This window comes from Lissotriton vulgaris, chromosome 3_1, assembly GCF_964263255.1.
Source record: "Lissotriton vulgaris chromosome 3_1, aLisVul1.2, whole genome shotgun sequence".
Lineage (NCBI taxonomy): Eukaryota > Metazoa > Chordata > Amphibia > Caudata > Salamandridae > Lissotriton > Lissotriton vulgaris.
The window spans coordinates 810,140,127-810,161,392 of NC_141689.1; positions in this window are offsets into that span (position 1 = coordinate 810,140,127).

Below are 21,266 nucleotides of genomic sequence, written 5' to 3' on the forward strand. Positions count from 1 at the left end.
ACTGGTATTTGCACGTTACAAGATGGCGCCCAAAATATTGGGGAGGAAATGTCCCTCTTCCATTTCAATTGAATGTGTAATGAACCAATGGCTTTAAAATGGTGATTTGAACTTGACACTAACGTTGCACTGACGGAGCCTGCCAAGGCGAAACGCGTCTGCTTGGGGTGAGAGGGGTTTTGGTGAATAAATCGTGGAAATCGGATACCAGTGTGCCAGCCTTTTCTTTTCTGGAACCGTACGGATGCAGAAAACGTGTAGCAATATATATATATATATATATATATATATATATATATATATATATATATATATATATATATATATATATATATATATAAAAAATATATATATATATATATATATAACCTACTGGCGGTCGCCAGTAGTTAGTTATAGTTAGGACCTAGTTTCCATAGGAAATCCGCAACATTCTATTGGGAATAACATTGGCACCGGTTGTTGAATCTTCGCAAATTTCTCAAAGAAGATGGCCCGCTCCGCTCCTTCCCTGAAAGTCTCAGGAAGGTTCGTCAAGTGGGGGCCGAGAAAAAAGGGGGATCACTCAAACATTTCGTGATGGCCTACCATTAATCTGTTAATCTTGTGACCAATGAATCTCATAGCTTCTTCTCAGAATCATACATGGAATTATGTGTTTACATATACAGATAATTTTTTGGTCTTTCCTTTGGTCTGATTTGCATTTATTTACTTATTTAGTTGTTATTAGGTTGGCGAAAACATCATACAAGCCATGTGGTTACTGTTATCCGAATTGGATCTCATTAATGAAATCTTTAAGTGGAGCAGATTATATTTATTGATTGAACTAACTTATCATACGTATCAACAATGTACTTTGCAACTGCCCGTGTAATTTGATCAGCTTATATGTTAAATTTGATAAATTAGTGTTTTTTTTCTGTATTTTTTCTGTATGTTTTAACTGTACTATAATCATGATGGGACAATCTTGACATAGGACATTAGCCGATCCACGGCTTTATTTTTTGTCAATACTGTTAGACATATGTAATGAATAGACCCTCTAACCATGAACACGCAGTCCATCAGTGGCCGTAGTGAGTCTTTTACATATGTAATAAGGCTTTGAAAACATATTCCAATATGGCGCTCATGGTGTTGGTTGAGGGGTTAGTCCTATGTCTGTGTCCATAATTAAGTCAAACTTTATTAAGATGCTGATTGTTTGGTGTAATTTACACACTGACAAAGGCAGCACGCCGAAACACGTCTGTGCAGTTTCCCTGAATAAACCTTTTGTGGTTTCTACAATCCTCCTTGAGTGCTGTGCCTTTTAGGTAAGAGAAGAAAAGTTTGAGCGTAATATATATATATATATATATATATTACCTACTGGCGGTCGCCAGCAGGTAGTTATAGTTAGGACCTAGTTTCTATAGGAAATCCACAACATTCTATTGGAAATAACTTTGGCGCCGGTTGTTGAATCTTCGCGAATTTCTCAAAGAAGAAGGCCCGCTAAACTACCCTCCTTCCCTGGAAGTCTTAGGAAGATTCGTCAAGTGGGGGCCGAGAAAAAAGTGGGGTCCCAAAACGTGTTTTCCCCATGTTAATTTCCATAGGACGATTAGACATGGCTACAGCCCGAACCGCTGAACGGAATTACACCAAATTTTGCAAAATGGTAGAGTCTGAATCGCAGATCGCCCTTTTGTTTAAATGGTGTAAATCCCTCTAGTAGTTGTTTAGAAAATCGAATTTGAAAAAATGTATATATCTATAAGCGCGCACTGTGCGCGCACCGTACGCGTACGTGCGCGGACCTTCGCGTGTGCAAGCTGCATGCTGATTGTTTGACAACATTGCTTCCCAAATTAAGGATGGTTTATGGGTGGGCTCAAAAAATCGTAAAGAAAAGACTAGAAGCTGGTTTGACTCTGCTTGCACAAAGACTCTTACGAAACTTAAACATGCTTTACATGCCGCCCCCACGACCCCATATTGGTTAAGGAGTCTCGGAGAAATTATTATCAGGTATCGAAAAAAAGGAAAATGGCAATTAAAAGGGAGACTTGGGAGTCTCTATGTGAGGCCTCACAGAGCAGGGACGTATCTGCCTTTTGGAAAGCTATGAATGCCCCATTCTTTGGTGAAAACACTAAAGCACGCATTGAAATTGCTATTTCTGAGGATGAATGGGTAAACCATTACTCCCAATTGTATAGTACCCCAGAAGGGGGGCAACAAATCACATCTCAAACCCTAGGGGAAGCAGAGCTAACGATGTGAAACTGGAGGTCACCTTGGAAGAGGTAATAGCGAGCCTTAAAGCAACCCGGGGAGGTAAAGCCCCGGGCCCAGACGGAATACCACCTGATCTGTTGAAAAATAATATTGACCTGTGGGGACCTTTTTTAGTACACATATTTAATGTTACCTCTGTGACGGGCATAAACCCCTCTTGGTATTTCTCTGTTATTGTGACGGTATTTAAAAAGGGAGACAGACAGAATCCTACATGCTACCGACCAATCTCTACTGGATTCCTCTATAAAAATCCTGGGGAGAGTAATTTCGAGTTGACTTCAATGTTGGGCGGAAGAAAACGCCATTATCAGCGATCTCCTGTATGGGTTCCAAAAAGGGGTAGGAACAGTGGATCAAGGGTTAAATCTATTTATCTTGCAACAAAAATACATCAGGACCAGGCGGGAGCGCATCTACTTCGCTTTCGTTGATTTAATGGCAGCGTTCGACTGCGTCTCACATAGCAAAATATGGTCCATTTTGGGAAATTTGGGGGTAGAAGAAAAACTAATTTATTTTCTTAGAGAACTTTGTTTAGGTGCCACCGCAACAGTACGACTGTACGATATGGAAAACATTGAGAATGCACCCAGATCATTTGCCATAGGGCGTGGGGTACGTCAGGGGTGCGTTCTCGCCCCCTTTTTATTCTTAGTTTATATAAATGGTCTCGAGAAAGCCTTGTTGAAAGAGTCTAGGGATATGCCCATGGTAGCCAAGAGACCAATACTTTACGCAGATGATGCGGTTATCATGGCATTACAAGGCTTAATAACATCCTTTAACACCTTTATGTCAAATTTAGACCTGAATATTAACTGTACTAAAACATTTTCTATGTATTGCGGTTCTGGCCCTAACAAAAAGAAGAAGGCTATGTATATTAATGCTAGTCCCCTAGACATCACCCCCACCTTTTCATATTTAGGTATTTTGTTTCATGAAGCTGGCACATGGGCAAGTGCTATAAAAGCAAGAAGAATATTGTTCTGTAAATCAATCATGGCCCTAAAACTTTTTTCGAAAAAAATGGGGAAAAAACAATTGTTGAACTTTTAAGAATTTTTAATGCGACATTGTTAGAACCGGCTGTCTCTAGTTGGCAGAGGTATACACTTCTGACAAATAGGGACACTCCTTTTCTAGTCAGGGCAAGGGGATCACACCCTTCGATAACCCCTGCTCACCCCCTTGGTAGCTTGGCAGAGCAGAACAGGCTTATCTCAGAGGCTGTGTGTTAAGCAATTATGACCACATACAGTAATACAGTGAATACACTACAAATGGACACAACACCGTAGTATTATAAAAATAAGTATTTTTATATAAGGCTTAGCACAAGACCAAAATAACGACAAAACTGTACACAATCGGAATAAATACGTTTAGGAAGGAAAAAGGATAGTTCAAAGGTAGTTTCTTCTTTAGCACAAAAGTCTTTTAGTATCAAGCAAATCTTCTTCTTGGAAACACAGTTCTTAGCAACAGGGTAACTCACACGGGAGCTACACAACGCTGGGCAGAGTTAATCCACAGGTTCGGCGTCGACCGCGAGGAGCGCTGCGTCGGGCCTGGAGTCACACGGACCCCCAACAACACAGTACCTTAGGAAAATGAAGCACACAATGATCAGCGGCGTCGAGCAATCCGGCGTCGCGTCTTCGGTGTTGATCAGGCCTCAGCAGGCGTTGTCGATGATTCAGTTGCACAGAGTGAGCAGCGCTCACGGCGTCGAAGGGCATACGGTTGATGCGATCAGCAGCGGGGCAGACACAAGGTCCTCTGGAGTTAGAGCCGTACTCCTACTCACTGGCGTTGCTGCTGGCGTCGGTTGGGCCCAGCGTCCGGTCGTCGTGATTGCTGTTCCTTTCAGAGGTGCTGGACTCACACTTCCAGCGGATAGCACTTTTTAGCAGGTGAAGTCCTTTAGCCCTGTGACTTCGGCAGGAGACTGTCACTCTTCCAGTCCTTGGAGATTTTCTTAGCAAGCGTGAGAGTACACACAAAGTTCCTCTCTCCTGGTTCCTTGGCAAAAATAAAGAAGCACCGCAGGATTCCCCCAACAACAGCACACTGGCAGAAGGGGTAGGCAGTCCTTTAGATCAACAGGCTTCTTGTCCTTGGTTACAGGGTTCCTTGTCAGAAGTGATCTGATTTCCTAGTTCAGGGGTCCTTCTCTTATACCCCTTTTCGTCTTTGATCCCTTTGTCTATGCCGGGGATTTCCCAACACCCTCGGTCTGTGGTGGGTGGAGCTAGGCAGTAGCACCTGGCCTATTCATTGAGCCGGGCCGGGTCCTCAGACGTCCCGCAGGAGGTGGAGCCAGCATTGACACCGGCAGGAGCAGAGCTATCGTCCTCCTGGCAGGAGGTGGGGCTAGGATCGTCCATGGCAGGCACAGCGCCATCAGTCGCTTGGCAGGAGGTGGGGCCAGCATTGTATCAGGCAAGGCAGGCTATCAACAACTACTCTCCCCCTACTCTCGACTTAATGTCCCACTCATCCCACACTGACTCATCCAGACGTCTTGGAGCCACCCAGCTCCTGTCACACACACGCAAGACCAGCAGAGACCAGATATGGTTAGGCAAGAAAATAGATACTTTCTAAAAGTACTATTTTCGAACCCAGAGTCCAAAAACCATCCACACCAACGGATGCGTAATCAAACCCCGAGTCCAGGGATACCAAACTCGACATTGCACCATGCTCCCCGAGCCAGCTAGGATCATAGCATTAACAATCCCAGCGGCCCATTCTATCCAACGGAGAGCAGGCTACCTCGCAATAGTGAAGCCCTAAGATGGCGGCACTTCACTATCAGGACATGCCAACTTGGTCAGGCTTGTCCTACCTTACACTTACAATGCACCCTGCCCATGGGCCTACCATAGGGGTGACTAACATGAAGTTAAGGGAAGGTTGGAGGGGCTGGCAAGTAGGTATACCTGCGCAGCTGACGTGACAGTGCAGGACTGCACGTGGGTCTCGCAATGACCGACCCGTAGACATTCTTTTACAAGGCCGCTCCTGTGGGTGGCACAACACGTGCTGCAAGCCCACGAGCGGCATTTGTATTTACAAGCCCTGGCACTCCTGGTGCACTAGACTAGGGACTGACAGTAAACCAAATAAGCCAAACATGGATACCATAGATACATCATTTTAACATAGGGAGCACTTGCGCTATGGCACTGATCAGCAGTGACACGGCGCCCAAAGCATATACCAGCAAAACATCGTAAAACAGTAGAGGCAAACAGAAAAAATGGAGGAGAGACTCAAGCCAATGATGTCAGGTCTAACACGTGTCCCCTCCAGCTGAAGTGTGGGGAGAACTACCCTTAACCTAGGGAGTCCTCATCACTAAGGCGGAAAAATCTGGACAGACCATCAGCATTGGCGTGATCTGTACCAGGGCGGTGTTCCACCGTAAAGTCCATCCCCTGTAGAGCAATGGACCACCTCAACAGTTTCGGATTCTCACCCCTCATTTGCATTAACCATCTGAGGGGCCTGTGGTCTGTCTGAACCCGGAAGTGAGTCCCAAACAGGTAGGGTCTTAACTTCTTCAGCGCCCAGACCACAGCAAATGCTTCTCTTTCTATCGCACTCCACCTCGTTTCCCTGGGAAGTAACCTCCTACTGATGAAGGCTACAGGCAAGTCCCGGCCCTCTTCATTCACCTGAGCTAGAACAGCCCCCACGCCATGCTCTGAAGCGTCCGTCTGAACAATGAATTCTTTCGAAAAGTCGGGTGCTTGGAGTATAGGTGATGTGCACATTGCAGTTTTCAGGGTGTCAAAGGCCGTTTGACAGGCATCAGTCCAGATCACGTTTCGTGGCTGCTTCCTGGAAGTCAGCGAAGTCAAGGGGTGCACAATGTTACCGTAATCCTTGACAAACCTCCTGTAATAACCCGTGAGTCCTAAGAAGGCTCTCACCTGTGTTTGGGTTTTGGGCGGTGCCCAAGCCAGGATGGTATCAATCTTGGGCTGCAGGGGGGAAACCTTGCCGCTCCCTACTTGGTGCCCCAAGTACACCACAGAACCCTGCCCAATCTGGCACTTACTGGCCTTGATTGTGAGGCCTGCTCCGCGCAGGGCCAACAACACTTCCTGGAGGTGGCGCAAGTGTTCCTCCCAGCTGGCGCTGAACACTGCGATGTCGTCCAGGTAGGCGGCGCTGAATTCCTCCAGTCCAGCCAAGGCCCGGTTGACCAACCTCTGGAAGGTGGCAGGGGCGTTCTTCATCCCAAAGGGCATTACCCGGAACTGGTATAGCCCATCTGGTGTGGAGAACGCCGACCTCTCTTTTGCCCCATCAGTCAAGGCGATCTGCCAGTACCCAGACGTTAAGTCAAACGTACTAAGGTACCGGGCAGCCCCCAACCGATCGATGAGCTCATCAGCTCTGGGGATGGGGTGCGCGTCAGTCTTCGTGACCGAATTGAGTCCTCGGTAATCCACGCAGAACCGGAGTTCTGGTGAAGCACCAGGCGCTGCAGTCTTCGGGACCAAGACCACTGGGCTGGCCCAAGGACTGCTAGAGGACTCAATCACCCCTAACGCGAACATTTTGGAGACCTCCTCCTTAATGTACGCTCTGACCTTGTCAGTCACCCTGTAAGCCTTGTGCTTCACAGGAGGGCTGTCTCCGGTGTCAACGTCATGGACACACCAATGCGTGACACCCGGAACCAAGGAAAACAGATCCGGGAATTGTCCCAACAGGTGGCGACAATCCTGTTTCTGCTCAAGGGTCAGTGTGTCAGAGAGGACCACACCATCCACTGACCCGTCTTGCTCCTTAGCATACAGGAGGTCAGGAAGAGGCTCACTCTCCTCCTCCGTTCCATCATCTGTGGCTAAGAGCATGCCCACTTCGGACCTTTCTAAGTGGGGCTTCAAACGGTTGATATGCAGGACCCGCAAGGGGTTCCTGGGAGATTTCAAGTCCACCAGGTAGGTGACATCGCTCTTCTTCTCCACAACCTTAAACGGTCCAGTCCACCTGTCCTTGAGCGCACAAGGTTCCACAGGGGACATGACCCACACGTCCTGACCAGGCTGAAGCTCTACCAGAGTGGCATTCCGGTCGTACCATCGCTTCATCTCCTCCTGGCTGGCCTCCAGATTTGCCTGAGCAAGTTCTCTGAAGCGCCGAGTCTGGTTCCGAAAGGCCAGCATGTAGCTGTATACATCCTGGGGAGGTTTCCTGGGAGATTGCTCCCAGCCTTCCTTGACTAGACTCAAAGGCCCTCTTACCGGGTGACCGTATAAGAGCTCAAAGGGGCTGAACCCTAGAGCCTTCTGCGGCACCTCACGGTAAGCAAACAACAGGCATGGCAAGAGGACGTCCCATTTCCGCCTCATTGGTTCTTCAAGACCCATAATCATGCCTTTCAGGGTCCGGTTGAATCTCTCAACCAGCCCGTTTCCTTGAGGGTGGTAAGGAGTGGTGAACTTGTAGGTTACCCCACACTCCTTCCACAGAGACTTCATATAGTTCGAAATGAAGTTGGTGCCTCGGTCGGACACCACCTCTCTGGGGAACCCCATTCGGGAGAAAACACCCATTAGTGCCCGTCCCACCACGGGGGCCGTCACTGTCCTGAGAGGGATGGCTTCCGGGTACCTTGTGGCATGGTCCACCAAGACCAGGATGAACCTGTTGCCCAGGGCTGTCTTGGGGTCCAGGGGCCCAACAATGTCAATACCCACCCGGTCAAAGGGGGTGCTGACTACCGGAAAAGGTTGGAGGGGAGCCTTCTGCTTCCTTCCGCTTTTCCCACTTGCCTGGCAAGTGCGACAAGTCCTGCAATGGATGTCTACATCCCTACGCATCTGAGGCCAATAAAAATGGGTGACAAGCCTGTCATAGGTCTTGTCCTGCCCCAGATGTCCAGCTAACGGTACGTCATGAGCCAAACCCAGTAGGAAAGCTCTGAAGCGCTGGGGGACCACCAGCACACGGGCTGACCCAGGTTCAGCAGCCTTAGGCTCGCTATACAGGAGGTCGTTCTCCCAGTACACAAAATGTGACCCTGACTGATCACCTGAGGATTGGGCTGAGGCCTGCTGCCTCATGCCCACAAGAGAAGGGCACACCTTCTGTTCCGCACAGAATTCCTCCCTGGAGGGACCACCATCCTGCTGCCAGTGGGTCAGCTCGGGCAGATCTCCCAGTTCGGCAATTTGTTCCCCGGTGGGCTCCAGGGCATCCCCCTCAGGGTCTACCTCCTTCTGGACCACAGGAACAACGGGGGCCGGTTTCCCGCGCCTCCTGCCTCTTCTCTTCACAGCTGGGTCTTGGGCCGTACTTTCAGGCTCCGGGACCCCATCAACACCCTTACTCGCTGTCATGGATCGAGTGGTTGCACACACCCACTCTGGCACACCCAACATTTTCAAATGCGCTGCTCGCTCCACCTTAGCCCAAGGGGAGTCTTCCAAATCATTGCCCAGGAGACAGTCGACAGGCATGGCGGGCCTCACAGCAACCTGAAGAGTACCTGAAACTCCCCCCCATTCAAAGGAAACCTGAGCCACCTCACACTCTTTCTGGGAGTTATCGGCAGCTATCACGGGGTAGAATGCGTGGGGAACCACCTGCTCTCTGGACACCAAGTGACACTTGACAGCTGTCACACTCGCTCCGGTGTCTCGGAGAGCTTCCACTCTATGGCCATTAATGGTCACCCACTGCCTATATTTACTAGTGTTACTAGGCAGAGGGGGTGGAGGGACCATTTGCATGTCTCCTAGCGAGACCAGGGACATTTCTGCGGGGCCCCTCCCACCATGGACAACCATCTCTTCCCCTCCCAAGGCTACACTTGCCAACTGACGAGGGGGGCACGCGGCGGTGCATTCGCATCCTTTTTGGGACACTGGGGGTCATAAAACCGGTGTCCCACCTGCCCACAACCGTAGCAGGTTAGGGGGCCCCTATGAACAGGTTTACCCTTCGGGGCCCCTGACTTCTTCTCAGGGGGAGGCTGGGAACTTTTCCCTTGGTTCCCTTGGGGATTACTTTGGGGCCCTTTCTGAGACTCCTTCTGTTTACCCTTGTCCCCCCCACTCTTCTGCTGGGGACCCTGCCCACCCTTGGCTGAGTCTCCCACTGGACCCTTGTGGACCCTGGTACTGACCCAGCGGTCCGCCTCCTCAGCAAGTTTTCTAGGGTTAGATATCTTGCTATCAATCAGGTGCTGGCGCAGCTCTGGAAAACAGTTATTAGACAAGTGCTCCCACGCAAACAAATCATAGAGAGCTTCATAACTTTCCACTTTGCTGCCCTTTACCCAACCATCCATGGCTCTGCAAAAATAAGACACATATTCAACCCACGTCGTACCAGGCAACTTCTTACATTCTCTAAAAGCTTGTCTGTACTGCTCGGGGGTTAAACCATATCGCAACATTAAGGCATCTTTCATATGAGCATACGACATCCTATCTGCAACAGGCATGTCTAACAGGGTATCTCTTCCCTCATTCACAAAGCGACCCCACAACCCCGCTCCCCAATTCTTCTCAGGGACCTGGTGGGCCAACAATGCTAACTCATATGCTTTAAACCATTGACCAATATCTTCATTCTTATTGTAATCTTTGATCACATCTTTCGGGAAGTAAAACTTACTTTCTGCAGGCTCGGATGGAATGCTGCCACCAGAGGGATTCAACTCTAACTTTTTAGCTTGGATATCCAGTTCCCTCAACCTGGCTTCACGCTCCAAAGCTAACTTCTCTCGTTCAAACTCTAACTTTTTGATCTCTAAATCAGCTTCCCTTCTACCTCTTGCATTTTCTAACTCCAACTGCCCATTTATCTTTAGCCTTGCCATCTCCATGTTGTAAGCTCGCTCTTTCGCCCTTTCTTCTCTTTCTTCAGGGGAAAGACCTTTGGAGGAAACACTGCTTCCGGGAGAGGGCACAGGTCCATTCACTGGCACCTCCTCATCCCCTTCCTCTGTGGGTACCACCACCACATCAGAGGGATTTCTGGATTCCCACCAGGCCTGCAATGCTTTATAAAAATCATCTTTTCTCGAGAGGCCGGTGGTAGGAACTTGAAACTGGTCGCAAAAGTGTTTCAGCTCATCTTTCTTGTATTTCTTTAGCTTACTCCTCTCGAACTCCTCCACAACAACGATAGCAGGGGCAGTGACTCTGTTGTCACTCATGGTTAAAACTGGCAGTGTTCAGAAAATCAAGTTTCAGGAAAGCGGAGAACAAAAATAGGATCCTTCCGAATCCGATTGTGACTGCGTTATGGTCTGCTTTCACTACGTAGCGCACACTAATCACTGTACATGGGTCATAAATGCAAGGTCCAAATCCTCTCCGCTGCATCCAATGTTAGAACCGGCTGTCTCTAGTTGGCAGAGGTATACACTTCTGACAAATAGGGACACTCCTTTTCTAGTCAGGGCAAGGGGATCACACCCTTCGATAACCCCTGCTCACCCCCTTGGTAGCTTGGCAGAGCAGAACAGGCTTATCTCAGAGGCTGTGTGTTAAGCAATTATGACCACATACAGTAATACAGTGAATACACTACAAATGGACACGACACCGTAGTATTATAAAAATAAGTATTTTTATATAAGGCTTAGCACAACGCCAAAATAACGACAAAACTGTACACAATCGGAATAAATACGTTTAGGAAGGAAAAAGGATAGTTCAAAGGTAGTTTCTTCTTTAGCACAAAAGTCTTTTAGTATCAAGCAAATCTTCTTCTTGGAAACACAGTTCTTAGCAACAGGGTAACTCACACGGGAGCTACACAACGCTGGGCAGAGTTAATCCACAGGTTCGGCGTCGACCGCGAGGAGCGCTGCGTCAGGCCTGGAGTCACACGGACCCCCAACAACACAGTACCTTAGGAAAATGAAGCACACGATGATCAGCGGCGTCGAGCAATCCGGCGTCGCGTCTTCGGTGTTGATCAGGCCTCAGCAGGCGTTGTCGATGATTCAGTTGCACAGAGTGAGCAGCGCTCACGGCGTCGAAGGGCACACGGTTGATGCGATCAGCAGCGGGGCAGACACAAGGTCCTCTGGAGTTAGAGCCGTACTCCTACTCACTGGCGTTGCTGCTGGCGTCGGTTGGGCCCAGCGTCCGGTCGTCGTGATTGCTGTTCCTTTCAGAGGTGCTGGACTCACACTTCCAGCGGATAGCACTTTTTAGCAGGTGAAGTCCTTTAGCCCTGTGACTTCGGCAGGAGACTGGCACTCTTCCAGTCCTTGGAGATTTTCTTAGCAAGCGTGAGAGTACACACAAAGTTCCTCTCTCCTGGTTCCTTGGCAAAAATAAAGAAGCACCGCAGGATTCCCCCAACAACAGCACACTGGCAGAAGGGGTAGGCAGTCCTTTAGATCAACAGGCTTCTTGTCCTTGGTTACAGGGTTCCTTGTCAGAAGTGATCTGATTTCCTAGTTCAGGGGTCCTTCTCTTATACCCCTTTTCGTCTTTGATCCCTTTGTCTATGCCGGGGATTTCCCAACACCCTCGGTCTGTGGTGGGTGGAGCTAGGCAGTAGCACCTGGCCTATTCATTGAGCCGGGCCGGGTCCTCAGACGCCCCGCAGGAGGTGGAGCCAGCATTGACACCGGCAGGAGCAGAGCTATCGTCCTCCTGGCAGGAGGTGGGGCTAGGATCGTCCATGGCAGGCACAGCGCCATCAGTCGCTTGGCAGGAGGTGGGGCCAGCATTGTATCAGGCAAGGCAGGCTATCAACAACTACTCTCCCCCTACTCTCGACTTAATGTCCCACTCATCCCATACTGACTCATCCAGACCTCTTGGAGCCACCCAGCTCCTGTCACACACACGCAAGACCAGCAGAGACCAGATATGGTTAGGCAAGAAAATAGATACTTTCTAAAAGTACTATTTTCGAACCCAGAGTCCAAAAACCATCCACACCAACGGATGCGTAATCAAACCCCGAGTCCAGGGATACCAAACTCGACATTGCACCATGCTCCCCGAGCCAGCTAGGATCATAGCATTAACAATCCCAGCGGCCCATTCTATCCAACGGAGAGCAGGCTACCTCGCAATAGTGAAGCCCTAAGATGGCGGCACTTCACTATCAGGACATGCCAACTTGGTCAGGCTTGTCCTACCTTACACTTACAATGCACCCTGCCCATGGGCCTACCATAGGGGTGACTAACATGAAGTTAAGGGAAGGTTGGAGGGGCTGGCAAGTAGGTATACCTGCGCAGCCGACGTGACAGTGCAGGACTGCACGTGGGTCTCGCAATGACCGACCCGTAGACATTCTTTTACAAGGCCGCTCCTGTGGGTGGCACAACACGTGCTGCAAGCCCACGAGCGGCATTTGTATTTACAAGCCCTGGCACTCCTGGTGCACTAGACTAGGGACTGACAGTAAACCAAATAAGCCAAACATGGATACCATAGATACATCATTTTAACATAGGGAGCACTTGCGCTATGGCACTGATCAGCAGTGACACGGCGCCCAAAGCATATACCAGCAAAACATCGTAAAACAGTAGAGGCAAACAGAAAAAATGGAGGAGAGACTCAAGCCAATGATGTCAGGTCTAACAGACATGTATTTCAATTGCTGTCTACGGTGCTGGCATATGCCAATGTAAAACCAATCCTGCTCGCAGAAAATATGTTTCTGAGATACATCTTAGCTGTACCTGAGAGTGTCTCAAGCTATATTTGCCACATGGAACTTGGTCAACCGTATATTGAAGACACAATTAGGGTCCAGCCAATATTAACATGGAACAGGGTCTGAACCAACGATGAGTGTGTATTGAACCGCGCTATCATAAAGGATGCTTTATGTTTAGACCATGTAAATAGGATAAGATGGTTTGTTTACGTAAAAGATTTTCTTTTGAAAATGGGTTGTCAGAATTATTATGATGATCCACTTTCAATGTGCAATATTCCAAGGAAGTCATTGAAAGAACAATGTATGAGACACCTGGAAGATATAAGAACAAGTGAGGAAATAAAGAAAAAAACTGTTGTAGCTCACCAAATGATACTGGCACAGGATAAAATACAACCATATCTAACCCTTTCCATGAGTGAACATGAGCGGTTTATCTTAACACGTTTTAGGTTAAACATCCCTTTTTAGAGTTTTTAGTTTCCCCATCATGAATACTTGGTCACTTGATTTAATCAAATGCCCGTGTGATGGCCTTTCTGAACAATCGGATATTCACATTATATTTTTTTGTAAGTTTTATGTATTACCCCGGAGAAGATTGATTGTTCCCATTTTGAAGGAGATGGAAGTTAACCGCTGCTGCCCAACATTTTTAATAATGCAGAGAGTAGATGTTAGTCTGATTGTGACATCTATTTCTGATTTTTTTAAAATGTTTTTAAATTGCGTAAATCAATCTGTATCCAAGAATTTTAGATTTACATTTATGTCGGTCTCCTATTTTGCAATGTACTTTTTCTTTTTTATTTACCTCTGGTTAATGAAATTCTGTGTGTACTTTTATGGTTATTTCTTTTTTAACCGAATAAAGTTATGAATTGATTGATTGCATGCTGATTGGCTCGGTAGACTGAGGCACAGGAAAGCAGAACAACAAAGGTGTAGAACTCAAAAAGGGGGCAGGGTAGAAGCACCCTGACCCTCTAGGCATGCTCAGGGGGTCCCACAAGGACCACCAAGGCCCCCAAAAAACCCCCAAAACATTTTTTTTTTAAAAATTGCGGCGTACGCGCACCGTGCGCGTACCTTGCTGAGGTACGCGTACAGTGCGTACAGTGCACGCACCCCGTGATTTTTAAAAAAAAAAGAATTTTTGGGGGGGGGCCTTGGGGGTCCTTGTGGGACCCCCTGAGCTGGCCAAGGTGCTTCTACCCTGCCCCCTTTGAGTGTTTTTCACCTTTGTTTCACTGCTTTCTTGTGCCTTGGTTTCACCGAGGCACAAGAAGTGTTGGCATCCATATTGTGCTAGGTAGACAGAGGCACAAGAAAGCAGAAAAAAAAACATGTATAAAAAAAAGGGGGCAGGGTACACACACCATGACCCCCTAAGCCTGCCCAGGTGGTCCCACAAGGACAAAAAAGGCCAATCCCCCCACACTGCCCCGGGGACCGCTGCCCCCCGGGGCTAGGCAATGCAGCCCACTGGTGCATACTGGAGGTTCCAGGTGGGCTAGTTGGCCCACAGGGACCCCCCGTATGCAAGGGGAATTAGTTCCCCCTCTGCAAACATGCCAGGGGGCTGCGTTGCAGAGAGGTGTAAAAAAGGGTGTGGCCTCATTACACCTTTCTGCAATGCAGCCCCCTGGTGCATACTGGAGGTTCCAGGTGGCCAGTTGGCCCCCAGGGACCCCCAGTATGCAAGGGGAATCAGTTCCCCCTCTGCAAACACGCCAGGGGGCTGCGTTGCAGAGAGGTGTACAAACATGTTTTTTATTTATATTAAAAATATGTAATGTAATTTAAAAAATAATATATCTAAAAATAAATAATTTATAATAATGTAGTAAATCAGTATAAAAATATAATAATTATTTCATTTGAAAATTATCATTTAAAAAACCTTTGAAATTCACTTAAACCATAGGTTTCAGGCACGTTATAGTTAGGAATTACCATTTAAAAAACCTTTGAAATTCACTTAAAAAACCATAGGTTTCAGCCACGTTATAGTTAGGAATTAGCATTTAAAAAACCTTGCAAATTCACTGAAAAAACCATAGGTTTTCACACACGTTATAGTTAGGAATTAGCATTTTAAAAACCTTTGAAACTCACTGGAAAAAAAACATAGGTTTCACACCAGTTATAGTTAGTTGGTCATTTTACTCATACAAAACCTATGAAATTCCCCTGTTATAGTTAGTTCAGTTAACTATAACTCGCGCACCCGCAATGCGCTGCTGATGACATCACATATTACATCACCCATGACATGGTCATTGACATCACTCATGACATCACTGATGACATTTCAAATGACATCCCTGATGACATCACTGATAAAATCATCCAGTGAATGTGTGTCTTTCTGAAAAATAAATATGTTTTATATTTGTATATCTAAAGGTCGAGGTACCAGAATGCCTAGCTTGCCCAAACAGGATGTGATGTCACACGTAGTTTGTAAGGTTTTTTTTAAATTGCATGAAAAAATTGTGGTTCCATGTCACTCTCGTGAGCTAGGTCTTAGTAAAGACCGAAACGCGTAGAGTTGCTGCTGGCTGAGCTGTAATGAATTAAAGAAAACTAAACCACAAATTGGTCTCGAGAAAGCCTTGTTGAAAGAGTCTAGGGATCTGTCAGCACTCTAAACCAGGAAGTGTTGGCAGCATTGTTTATTTTGAAGTATGCGGGGGTCACGGGTCTCCTACATTCTTCGGGGACCTCCACCTTCCTGGGGCAGTAATATTTAAAATAGGGGGGTTCTGTGATGGCAGGGATTTCCCAGCTCCGGGGACTTCCACTTCTCTGGACTTTTAAATGTTGGGAGGGGGTCGCGCGGCCTCCTTACTGGAACCTTTGATGGCCCTGGGGACCATCATTTCCCAGGGTCGGCTATTGTAGTGTCTCGGGGTGCCTATCCCTGGGACACTGCTGTTTGCTATGGTAGGGCGGGAGCGCTGCGGCTCCCACTTTAGCACAGCAAACTGGCTTCCTATTTGAAAGAGAGAGCAAGTTAATCTGCTGTTTCTTTCAAGTAGGAAAGCAGGTTGCTTTTCGTTAGAGAGAGCAGCATGTAAGCTGTTCTCTCTGAGAAAGCAATGCCGGCTCTCGAAGGATGCGGGGAGCCGGCTGGGACCGTGGGAGCATTGGCGTTCTCTCCACGGTCCCCAATGTTATTTTTTGAGTCCCGGGGGATGGGGTCCCTTTGCAGCTCCTTAAACATTTGTTGATATAACTTTTCCCCAAACTTTTTTTGTGTTGGGGAACAGAGTATTACTCCAGTGAATTTGCCATCCATGTATCTTTTTTACTTTTTCTTTATTTGAATTCCGCTTTATTTACAGTATGTTTCTACCTTTCTTCACAATGAGTTCCACAGCGTAGCGTCCGTTGCAGTGTTCTTAGCCTTTTTGTTCCTTTGGTGACTTTCCAGTTTGTGTTCAAGATTCGGTGATCTATTTGTGTTGCTTTCCTTTGTGTATCTTTTATGCAGTTTGTTTTGTGTATGTTGTTTTGTATCTAACTTTATTTATTCACTGCTTCATCCAGTGTTCTAAATATAGGAGTACATCTGTAGACATGTAGTTTACTCCTTTCATTTGCCTCTCTCAACCCTAATTGAGAACGTAATGGGGTGAGTCAAACTAAGGCAGTGCTGTTGTCATTGTTTTAAGTTTGCAAAACATAAGGTAGTATAAATAAATAAATAAAGCACTTGACACAATGCAGGGTTACACTGTATTTATTGTATTTAATTTTAGAATATTTTGAAAATAATATACACTCATGTACAAAATATTGGTTGAATTGTAAGATATTTCATATAAATCATCACATATGCTGATATTACAGTGAAGATAAAATTAAGTGTTTATGTTTTTGTACAAGGACCTACAACATAAGAAATTCAGTATGGAAAATCAACAAAACTTGAAAGACGATTTCGACATTAGTAACAGTGTCATAGAAGAGCTAAACATCATTTTTATAAGTAGCGAGAATGAAGAGGAAGATATAAATGCTATAGATATCAGGTGTGATTTTCTAAACTAAACTTTAGATGCTGATTTTGCGGTAGCATTAGATGAGATCGAAGATGATCATATGAATTTGTGTAATCAAGAAATTGAAGTAAATCATCCCAAGCATAGTCAGCAGAGCTTAGCGTAAGGAACTATGTAGGAGTTTCTAAGATCCTTAGCACACATTTTAGTTGTCCATGACGGTATTACCAGTACTCATTACTACAACGCTGACATGCCATGAGATTAATGAGGTGAGATTCCAAAATATTTCTGCTGTACTTTATGCATAAATTTGTTTGCTGAAATATTTTGCAGATGTACACTTGTTTTCAATACATTGTTTTGTGCATAGGAAGTCCAGACAAATCACTCTCAAACAAAAGATGGAACAAATATGGAATACATTGTTGAAATCTTGGATTTTCTGCATATAACATTGATGTCTGGTATTCAGATGCAGGAATCTGCACAGCTAGGTCATCATATCGTCCTCTTTTTCGTGTAGGAAGGAACTGAGGGAAAGAACGATCTTCCAAGCTTTTTTCACATACAGTAATGGGACTTCCCTTTGCTTCTTTCATTTGGATTAACTCTATAGTATCACTTCTTTAGAATGACGTGGATGAATACTGTAATGTTCGTAGATTTCTTCAGTTATGGAAACATTCAGTTTTTCAATTTGTCCAGATAGGAAGTCAGTATCTTCTACAGGTATTTAATATTTTCCCACATACACATTTTTGTAAAATCATTTTTTTTATAGCAGATAGAACAGGACATTGCCTTTTTCACTTTTCTAATCTCTGCTAATTTTTGCCATATTTTCTTACTCTTAGTAGGAACGCCATTGACAAGAATAACTAAATGTTCACACTGTACATTTTCTACACCAATTGTCTGTGTTTTAAGTAAATCAAGATTGTAATGAATGTTTTCTGTAATGCTAGCGCTCTTGGTTTCTAGTTGTGAACTGTACTGAGCGGAGAATTGATTGAATGCACTTCTAAGCACACATAGTGAAGAGAAATTTACATTGAAAGCTGAATGAAAGTTGTGAACTCCGCTGTGTGTAATGTAGATCGAAGGTACTAATTGATACAAATATTAATGAATGCTATTTTGTACAGTTAACAGAATCTGAGGACAGAGTACAATTGTCTCTACCTTAAGAAAGCAAGGGTAGATCCAATGGTGTACTTAATGTACAAGGAAAGCTGAATTGAAGTTTTGAATCCGGCTGTCTGCAGTGTACATTTAATGGTGGACTGTATCATCTGTAATCAAGATTGAAATGAAAGATAGATAATTTATGGAATGCATTGTCAAAATATGTATGTTTCAGGGACATAATTGGTTCAAATTGTGACCTGTGTTGTCTGTAGTGTAGACTGTCATTCAGTGTTCTTTTGGACTTGTAAGACGAATGTTGTTATTATACTAAACCTATAACTGATATAAATCAAGTTCAAGAATAATTGATAACCCTAGCGAAGTAAGGTAGCAAGTGTGCACATTTTAACTGTGTTTGGGAGGGGTAGTAGCTACATCAAAAAGGCTTGATAAAGGGCCTCGAGTTTGAATCAGAATATGAAATTTAAGAATAGTTGATAACCACAGTGAAGAACGGCATCAAGTAGGTTTGTGTATGTGTGGATGATATGTTGATTGAGTAGAAGATGAATAAGGTGAAAAATAAGAATTGCCGAAGATGTGCAAGCTATCCATTTCCTTGTAAGGGAAGTGAGTGTTTTAGTTTTCCAGTTCATTACACCGACGGGATGTTGGATTCTGCAGTGGGAGCCTGAGAAATGGGTACCATATATAAGGAGGCAAGCTTGTGCCGAAAGTACACACACTGTGCGGTAGAAAGGACGCAAGAAAGGACGCAAGTGTGCAAATTACCCACTGCTATTCATGGGTGGTAGTTAACAAGAAGGGTCAATGAAGGGCCTGTAGTTTGAATTTCAATTTCAAGAAGAATAATTGATAACTCTAGTGAAGAAAGGCTGCAAATGTGGAAACTTCTACAACAAAAAGGTTTAATAAAGGGCCTTGACTTTGAATCAGAATATGAAATTGAATAATAGTTGATAATCCCAGTCAAGAAAGGCAGCAAGTGTTCACTTTTAGTACAATAAATACATTAGTAGATAGTGCTCAAAGCTTTATTATTTTTCAATAATGAATTTATTCTATTAATAGCTCATAATTTAAGAGACATTCCAATGCAACTTCATCAGATATGTCATTCAGATCAATTTCCTCGTCAGCAGTTTCTGATTTAATTTGTACTAAAATGTCAACATAATTTAAAACTTTCAGAAAATCTCCTTCAAAGCTTTTGTCTTTAAAATCACAATTCATGACTGCAGCACTTATTTCTCCTTCTTCACTCTCATTGCCTGTGACAGATATGATTAGTTCTTCAATTATACTCAAAGTAATATCCAAAATCTCCTGAGTATGAGGCTCAATAAAGGGCCTGTAGTTTGAATTTCGATAAGAAACAGAAGATTTGATAACCATAGACTATACTGGCTCTTTTTTAATATTGTTAGACTTTTAAGCTTTTGTTTATACATGAACGGCAGGAAGTGCACAAATTACCCACTGCCATTCACGACTTAATAGTTACCAAGAAGGCTCAATAAAGGGCCTGCACTTTGAATTTGTATTACAAGAAGGACAATTAAAAACCCCAGCCAAGAAAGGCAGCAAGTGTGCAAAATTCCCATTGCTTTCTGCCGGGCTAGTAGGTACATCAAAAAGGCTCGATAAAGGACCTTGAGTTTGAATCAGAATATGAAATTGAAGAATAGTTGATAATCACAGGGAAGAAAGACAGAAAGTAGGTTTGTGTATGTGTGGATGATACGTTGATTGAGTGGAAGATGAATAAGGTGAAAAATAAGAAATGCTGAATATGTGCAAGCTACCCATTTCCTTGTAAGGGAAGTGGGTGTTTGGTTTTCCAGTCCATTACACCGACAGGGTATTGTATTCTGTAGTGGGAGCCTGAGAAATGGGTACCACATATAAGGAGGCAAGCTAGTGCACAAAGTACACACACTGTGCGGTAGAAAGGACGCAAGAAAGGATGCAAGTGTGCAAATTACCCACTGTTATTCATGGGTAGTAGCTACCAAGAAGGGTCAATGAAGGGCCTGCACTTTGAATTTCAATTTCAAAAAGAATAATTGATAACCCTAGCGAAGAAAGGCTGCACATGTGGAAAGTTCTACAACAAAAAGGCTTAATAAAGGGCCTTGACTTTGAATCAGAATATTAAATTAAAGAATAATTTATAACCCTAGCCAAGAAAGGCAGCAAGTGTGCACTTTTCCTACTGCCTTTGGATGGGATAGTTCTCCCAACAAAAAAGCTTGATAAATGTGTAGTGAGTGATGTTGCGGAGAGTGATGCTCCTTTTTTTATTTTTGATGAGGTTGATAGACTATTTGACGTAACAGAAAAGTTCATCTCAATAAATGCATAGAAATTTAGGTTTACCAAAATCAAGATCAATATGTGAGTATGGACTGCTTGCCGAAGATGCTGTTGCAGCAGTTGATGTGGTTGGTGCAGCAGCAAGTGGGTTATCCTGCAATCTCTGTGTTGCAGCTCAAGGGAATTTGTTGGGTTGCAAGTTTTTACATGTCGCAACCATAGTTGGTGCGCCAAAGGAGTATTTTTTGGATGGATCATCCCTTGAAAGAGTTGTTTGCTAAACTTGACAGATTAGTTTTTGAGTATTAACCTTCTTCTGGGGTAGTAGAAATGAGAAAAAGATTTGATAAAGGGCCTTGACGTTCAATCAGAATATCAAAATGGGGAATAATTGATAATCCCAGCCAAGAAAGAAAGCAAGTGTGCATCTAAAGCAACACAGTTCTGTGGAGTGTGTGATGATGTGTGGTGCAAGCAGCACGGATTGGTAGCAAAATCTTTAAAATCAAGTTTTCTAATAAATATTGGTTGTCCATTCACCGAAGTAAGTTGAAGTATATTTTCAAAAAGTATGATGTATTTTTTTCTAAATAAGTTATCTCATTCAATACGGTGACATGGTGATGATTTGTGGTACACTGACTTAGTAATACCTTTGGCGCTGAGCTTGAATGTACCCTGTGATGATGTGTGGTCGGGGTGAGGCACAGTAATTGAAGTAATGTCTTTTGTTGATTGAATTCTGCATCAATTTAAAAGGGACATAAAAGTGTTCACACTTGTTTGTGATTATTTATTGTGCGCTGAGTAAGTAGTATC